Genomic DNA, 8896 nt, shown 5'->3' with positions numbered 1-8896 from the left:
TATTTAATAATTCCGAAATTCGTGTTGGACAATGTTCTTTTGACATTGCTTATTTCTATACATACAATTTAACAGATTTGTCCTTGACAATTACATTCACTCTTCATTGTTTATAAGGCGTTTACATATTTTTGTCCCTATAAGATAAATAAGATTAATAAAACTTCTGAAACAAAAGTACTTGAATGACCAACTGCCTGTACAATACAGTAAACACATACGATTCTTCATATGATATAAGACGATGTATATACAAACTCAACGATGTACAAAATGTTACTGAGATAACTAACTACGCAAACTACGTTTCCAATCCCTTTACGTCTCCTAAATAAACAACAACGATGACAAATCAAATTGAAAATACAGCTTGTATTGTTAGGACCCAGTCCGCGCGTTTACACAAACTGAACAAATTTTCAACGTATTATTTATTCTCCATCAAGTAATGCAATTAAACGCAATATAAATGTCTTAATATAAAGTTATATATGTGTATTCACTATTTTTATCTCCACGCTTTCAAAAGCGTTGGGATATTGTATTGGTCTCCATCTTTCTGTCTGTCCGTTCGGCCACTATCTCCTCCTACACTGTTAGCACTAGAACCGTGAAACTTACACTCATGGAAGCTATGAGAATATGTGCGACGGTGACGGCGACGGAATTTTGATCTGACTCCTGGGTCAAAGTTATGGGTAAATAAATGGGTAAAAAAAATCAATTTACTGACAAAATAACTTTTGACACAGGGGGCAGATCAAAATTCCAAATAGTGCACCGTCGCACATGTGCTGATAGCTACCATGTGTGTACGTTTCAAGATTCTAGTGCTAATAGTGTAGGAGGAGATAGTGGCCGACCACGCCCATCCAAAATTTTGTTTTAACATAACTTCTTCATTTATTCACCAATTGACTTCAAATTAGTACTGAACACCTCTTATGACAACACGGTCTATCTCGACCATCCATGTCCACATTACCCTCCCCAGGGCAACTGATAAAGGTAAACGCAGCTTGGTTCCCTCCCTCTTTCAAATTTATCGAGAGGGCCACGGGTGCTACTTTCCCGTACCCTCATTTTTTTTTCGTACCCACAATTTTTCCTACCAATATTTGTTTTCGTACCCAATTTTTTTTCATACCCAAAATTTGTTTCGCACCCAAAATTGTTCGTTCACATTTTTTTTTCGTACCCTATTTTTTTCTTGTGTCGTACCCAAATTTTGTTTCGTACCCAAATTTGTTCGTACCCAAATTTTTGTCGTACCCAATTTTTTTAACCAAATTTTTTTTCGTGTTTTCGTGTCCAAATTTGTTCATACCCAAATTTTTTCGTACCGAAATTTGTGTTCGTAACCAGATGTTATTTCGTATCCAAAATTTTTTAGCATTATTTTTTCGTACCCAAAAATTATCGTACCCAATTTTTTTTTCGTACCCAATATTATTTCGTACCCACATTTTTTTCGTACCCAGTTTTGTTTTCGTTCCAAATTTTTTTTTCGTACCCAAATGTTTTTTTGTAACAAATTTTGTTTTCTTACCCATATTTTTGTTTGTACACATTTTTTGGGCATAATTTTTTCGTACCAAAATTTTTTTCGTACCCAAAATTTTCGTTCAACAACCAATCGACTTCAAATTAATACTGAACTGACAAAACGTGATATCTCGACCATCCATGACCACATTGCTCACCCCGGGGCCCTTCAACATAGGCCTTGCCCACCCAAAATTGCGTTTTAATATAACATCTATGCGGCGTGGGGATACGCGTCGGCCTCTGTCGCGCCACTTCTAGTTACTCTATGTTTCAATTGTTGTATTTTATTTAAAAAAGTGTGTTTATTATTTTTTCTTACTCATATGTTTAAATAAAAGTGTTAAGGCAGGTGTTACTCAAAGATGAAGTTTTTTGGTATGACAAAATCTCAGCTATATATTATTATACTACTTTCGATGACACACTGTGCCTTGTGCCGGGCGCATTGGGACACTGCGCCTTGTGCCGGACGCATGGCACATTGCGCTCGCCACAAAAAAACTTGTGCTGGGCGCAGAAATCACTGTGCTCTTAACATGTGCTCAGATGGGATGCCAAAACAGATAAGTTCTAGGGAAGATTAACTATTACAATACAATATTAACTAACAACAATAACATAAGACAATATAAACACCTCAAAAGAGCGTTTCCTCCCATTTCCCTTTGAATACAATTCATAAGAAATACTTGAAAATCAATAGACAACGCTACGTAGCTTGTATACTTAGCTGACTGTAACCTTGAAACGAATATCGGCACGCTGGATCAGCATACGATTTACTACTTAAATCTGATGTTATGGTCGCCCTTTTGAACTATTTTCAATATGGTAGAAAATTTGCAAATTTCATAGAAAATGTTGAAATCGCAAGGAAGCCTTGAAAAAACAGTGGACATTTATTATATGTGGTACGGTTCTACAGTGTAAAAGTGTTATTTTAACTGTGAACAAAGCAATTGAAATGGTAGTGGAATTGTTAATGAAAGTTAAATTTAGAAATAGTTTATCGTTGATCACCGAGTACAATTATCATCAGCATCATTTCTGTGGAACTAGTTCAAGATACTAGTGTTTCATAGTTATGGTGCTCTTGATATAATCCATTGACCATCAAGATTGGAGAGATTCGTGTGTAGCGCGAGCCTCCGACTTCCTTAGGCCGCTACCGAGCGCTGTGTGCGCGACCTCAAACACACGAGATACTTTCCGAAGTCCTCGGAAGGCTAACTTTTCATTGAGTACAATGAACAGTGTAATTAATAATTTTCCTTAGGCTACCTGCCTTTTGATTATGAACTTAAAATAATCGAGTCGCTTCAGATATATACAATGCGACCAAAGAGGGGACCGATGCCTTCAACGAACCCTCCGGCTTCCGTGAAGCTACTGGCTACCGCCTCCGTGAAGCTACTGGCTACCTCGAAGTCACTGGCTCTTCGTCACCCCAAGGCCTTAGGTGAAGCTTGCGTCACTTCCTTGTACGACTTCCGTAGACTCCAACCCTCTGAAGACCCTCTAACCATACAACAGGAACTCAGAAGCCTGGGCAGCAACGTTCGAAATCAACGTAAACACCCAAATGATTCAGAGCACTGTTCTTTTAGAGTAACGTCCCTTTTCTTCAGATGTTGATCAGCTCGCATTCACAGGAGAACTCTCAACTTGCCGATCTGCGCGTCTTTTAAAACTGGCGAGCAAAGCGCCACCTAGCCAACGGAAAGACAAGATCCGGAATCTACTGACGTTTCCGAATTCCCTTCGCACGCTACAGAGATTACCGATCAGCATTTCTCCTTCACTAACACAGAAACAAGCCGAATATATACGCAGGATTTTACTAGAAACATTCCTTAAATATTAAATACTCTTCAAATGCTCAATACATTATTTTGAGCCATACAATAAACTTACTTTATGAAGAACAATTTACAATTTCATATAGTTTACATGGCAAATGTTAAACTAAGGGAGGTAATTATAATGTAGCAGTGAAAATACGCAAAGCATATATTTCGACCACGAATCCTTTCGTCATATTACCCACGTCTCCGATTTGACATGAGTCCCCTCATGATTCTAATATACAAAACTTATCAATCAATACAACAAAACATAAAAATGTACACATGCAAGCTTTGAAAAGAACTAAAGAACATAATACAACAACGAATCTCTTCCTGAGATAATGCATGTATAACAATCAGTGCCAAAACATTAGGCACAAGTTAACATGGTTTGTATTGAACCGAAAACACTAATCCCCCGGTATCATACCCAATGATAATGTCACCGAGGCTTGCCGTGCCTCCGCATATCTCTCCAAGACATGCTGACCATTCACCTGTAACTGAGTTACTAGAGATCTCTCTTGCATAGACTGTATAACCGTCGTTAGTTATCCCAATCTTTCGTTTCTGAAGGTCGCCTTCAGTTTCAGCCTGCGTCTTAACTTTGAGTTCCTTTTTCCCGGATGCTCTACCTCTTGCATTGCGAGGCAAACCAGACGTAACCGGCGTTGTAGCGCTGCATGTCGGTACACTCATGAGGCCTCTTTGGTCTTGCTTCAAGATGACTTCCTTCAACACGAAACTGGAGTGTCTGTATTGTACGTCTGCTGGAGATCGTACGGTGGTCTTAGTTTTCGTAATCACAGCGCTTTGATTCCCCCTTCCAATCACCCAGCAAAACCGCTATCTTTTTCTTAATACCGGCTTCAAACTTCACTGAAGCACTACAAACATTGGCAGTTTCATATGCCGGCTGAGACAGCAGAGGTTTCTTCATTTTCCGCATCTTATTATCTTTCGAATCGCCTTCTTGCAAGGTTCTTTCAATCCGAATTTCCTCTCGGATCCGTTTTTCCTGTGCTGATGCACCCATATTTGGCACCATCTGGCTTCCACTGTGAACACGAATGCCCCCAACTGTATGAACAATGTCTCTTTGAAGCTCTCCTGGCTTCGTTAAAGTCGTCACCTTTTGACTTCGCCGGTGATTAGGGCATTGTCTTTTCAGATGCTTCTGTGAACCACACATATAGCATCGTCGATCGTTTTCTCTGTCACCTCGTTTGCGCCTATGCTCAGAGCTTGAAGTTCCAAACTTCCTCATAAGCTTATCCAATCTTTGCTCAAGTCTTTCGACCACCATCCCAGCTTCTTAATCTGTTGTGACGAGGAACAACAACATTCTGCATGGGCCGATGGAGAAACATGACGATCAAACACTGTGGCACCTGAAACCTTTAAAGGCTTCAATGATGTCCTTCCTCGCAAAGTGACGTTTGCGTCGAAGACACTCGGCTTTCCTGACGTCGTTTTTTCTTCATCGCGAGACCAACGTCCATTATCAGGACACTTCCTCTTCAAGTGAAACTTTGAGCCGCAGGTGTAACACCGTCGCTCCATGACGCTTGGCCTTGAAACATATCTGGGTTTTGAGGTTTCCGCGGTGCCCATGAACTGACTTAGCCGTTTGTTGAGCATGTCAATCTTCTTTTGAAGTTCATTCATTTGCTTCATTGGCTTATTGTCATCGGTATCTAAAGCAGACACATGGCCGTCAGACTTAATTCTTTCTGCACAATAAAAAGCTTCAAGCTCCACAGCATGCCTGATGGTATCATTGAGGCTTACTGGTCGCGCCTGTTTGATGCGTAGTTTCATGTCTGCACTTTGAAGAGCATCAACAAACTGCTCATTGGCCAATTTTTTTTTCAGGTCTGCCGGTGCAGAGGGGTATGCCAGGTTGGTTAATCTTCGAATTTCTTGCCCTAGCTCTCACAACGTCTCCGATGCTTTTTGTCTGCGATCACGTAACTGCACTCTGTATAGTTTCGTCTGGTTAGGAGGCTCAAAACGTTCTTCCAAGGCTTGCAATAGTGAGCCATAATTTCTGGATTTGTGTGCATGGTTTCCCAGTACCCCGTGCGCTTGGTCAAGCAACGACAGTGCCAAATGCAATCCCTTGTCGTTCTATTCCCATTGATTTATCTCAGCGCACGTCTCAAAGTGCTCTCTATAATCTCGCCACGATGATTGACCATCATACGTAGCTTCCTTCACAATACTCAAAGGTTTAAATGGAGTATTCTTCAATGTGACGTTTCCTTCAAAATCATTTGGCTCTGATTAAGGCACAGGCGTCTCTCTTTCATGAACAGGAGTACACAAGCCAGTCCGCATGTTATCACGCTTTAATAACTCTAAATGCCTTTTCAGAGCCAATGTGTCACATTTTTCGGCGAGGACTTCATTTTCCCGCCTCATCGCTTCCATTTCTTCGAGAAGAATTGCGTCCCTACGGTCAGCCATTTTGAGGCCTGGGCTGACAGGTAAGAACTGTCGATAGGTTTCTGTAACCTATCCCACCGCTGCTACCAAATATGAATCGCGAGCCGCCGACTTCCTGAGGCTGCTACCGAGCCCTGTGTGCGCGACCTCAAACACACGAGGTGCCTCCGTGAAGCTACTGGCTCCCGCGAAGTCACTGGCTCTTCGTACCATACAAGTCACATAACCATACAACAGGAACTCAGAAGCCTGGGCAGCACCGTTCGAAGTCAACGTAAACACCCAGATGCTTCAGAGCACTGTTCTTTTTGAGTTACGTCCCTTTTCTTCAGATGTTGATCCTCTCGCATTCACAGGAGAACTCCCAACTTGCCGATCTGCGCGTCTTTTAAAACTGGCAAACAGAGCGCCACCTAGCCAACGGAAAGGCAAGATCCGGAATCTACTGACGTTTCCGAATTTCTTCCGCACTCTACGGAGATTACCGATCAGTATTTCTCCTTCACTAACACAGAAACAAGCCGAATTATACGCAGGATTTACTAGAAACATGCCTTAAAATATTAAATACTCTATAAATGCTAAATACATTATTTTAAGCAATACAATTAACCTACTTTAAAAAAAAACAAGTTACAATTTCATATAGTTTACATGGCAAATGTTAAGCTAAGGGAGGTAATTTTAATGTAGCAGTGGCAGAGCTCCAGATAAGGATTTGTGAAATTAGTAACGGTACTGCCACTGACAGAAAGACAAGGAGTAACGCTTAAAATCAATTAGTACCTGTACTACCATATCCCAAAAAACAGGTAGTACTGTACTACCCGTGTTCTTGGATATTGAAGGGTGTATAACTGACTTTACATTAACATTTGCAGCAATTATAATAAATATATGTAGCTTCTTAAACAGTTATTGTATAAGGTTTTCCATTCTGAATTAAAATGCAAATACAACTACACATTAAAACTCATGACTAATACTATTTCTTCATTTTTCTTGACAAGAAAACACAAGCCAACTAGTAAGCTAAGTAAATGAACACTTATTTCACTGTCTCATGCGTTTTCCATCGTGTTTTCTAACGTTTTAAGCCACCGATGCAATCAAATCGTTTAATAACGGGCGGATAATGTTTTTTTTCTGGGTTTACCGATTTAATGTCAGGATGGTTAGACAACACCGTATGTAGTCATTATATGACAACAAAGTGTTGTTTTCAACCGCTTTCGGTTAAGCCGGCATTCCATTGCGCGCAGACTTATTGTTTTTGACGGATTTACAAGTTAAGGAAATCACGCGACAGAATAGACAATACGATATGAATCCAGTCTACAACTTTTCGGTAATTTAAATTAACGCAAAGCGCCGTAAGGTTAGAGACCAACAAAACGCTCCGCGCTGACGCAGACGTATCGGTACGGCCATATTTTTTTCGTAAATGCGTAAAATGGATATTAAAGTCGTTATTGTACGTCCAGTTTATAAAAATAAATGCGTAAATCTTCATGAAAAAGGCTTATTTACGGCTGTCCGGCCCTTATCTGGAGCTCTGAGTGGAAATACGAAAAGCATCTATTTCGACCACGAATCCTTTCGTCATACTTGTATACAAGTTATATAAATAATTGAATCTGTGCATAATGTTTATTTCAATAGATACTGAATAATTATTTAATAATTTATGTTAGATAGATTACACTGAAAGTCTGAAGCTTACTTAAACACTCAAGCCTGTTTACTGTCTCAGGGTATAGCAGGATCATGCAGCCTCGGGGTCATTTGGCCTCGGCCTTCAAACTGGGTCGATTTGACTCCAAACTTATTAGCCCCTAAGTCAGCAATGCTTCCTCGGCTCTATCTTTACTTATACATATTTTTTAAAAGAAGATTTTGAGGGCTTTCACTCAGTGCCAGTGGGGATCAAACCGGGATCTTTTTACAGGTAGATACCACATTCAATATGACAGCAAAACCTTTTGAATAGGTAATCGATAGGTATAGTAATTGATTATTATGTCCTATTAATTTTGTTACTTATGTACTAAAACAATGTGAAAGTCATTTTTTGCTATTGCCCTCTGCATAAAACATGCTATATCTGCATGTGCATCGAACCAAATCAGTTAAACTCATAGTTACTTTATTTTCTTAATTTCAGTAGCTATGTTGCATGTTAACTTTTCAACATTTAAAGGTCTAAAAAAAATTTACATCAGATTTCACATTGTTCGCGTAAATTATAGGCCTAAAGTGTAATATGACTTCACTTTTGCAACTATGGGACACATAATTTATTATTACCTGATTCCTTATATAAATGATAATTAATTATGTTCTGCTATTTCCTTGTCGAAAAGGTAATAATGCAATGTTTTAAACTGTTACCGGTGAATAGTTCGAAAGGCTCAGCATGTCATATTGCCCAGAAACTGGGCTAAACCGAACAAACTCATTCAAAGTATATTTGATTTGCATTTTTTAGGATCAGAGGCGTAAAATTATAAAAAGAAATTTTAAATTTACGATACATCGTGCAAAAACTTGCGAGTTTTAATGCAACTCTTTGGAACTATTTTATTGCCCGTTTACGCAGATGTAATCATTCCACGCACTTCACAATTGTAAACAATTGAACATTATTTTTACTGAGTGACGTTCGGCATTGCTTCGACGTATGTATGTATTTAGGTTTGTTAACATCAAAAAAACATATCAATGTCTACCCCTGTGTTTCCCATTTCTATTTTTAGAAATTACGCTATTATCATTCGGTATTTTCCGTTACAATTCCGTGTCTGTTCGGAAATGTCCAAAGTATTATATGTACCGGTACTTTCGATTGGCAAGCGTAAAATCATGGAAATTACGGAATTCAAAACAAGCGGTTACGTGATCTTAATCTGTGGCAGACAAAAACAAAGGAGGAAAGCAATCGCAACGTGTCACGATTTGAAGGCATAACAGAGCAAGATCTGCACATCTTGCTTGAAAGTCATGACTCTTTTTAAAAGCACAAGGACTGTGATCGAGTGTGCAGTAAGTGTGAA

This window comes from Dreissena polymorpha, chromosome 4, assembly GCF_020536995.1.
Source record: "Dreissena polymorpha isolate Duluth1 chromosome 4, UMN_Dpol_1.0, whole genome shotgun sequence".
Classification (NCBI taxonomy): domain Eukaryota; kingdom Metazoa; phylum Mollusca; class Bivalvia; order Myida; family Dreissenidae; genus Dreissena; species Dreissena polymorpha.
This window is presented reverse-complemented; position numbering follows the sequence as displayed.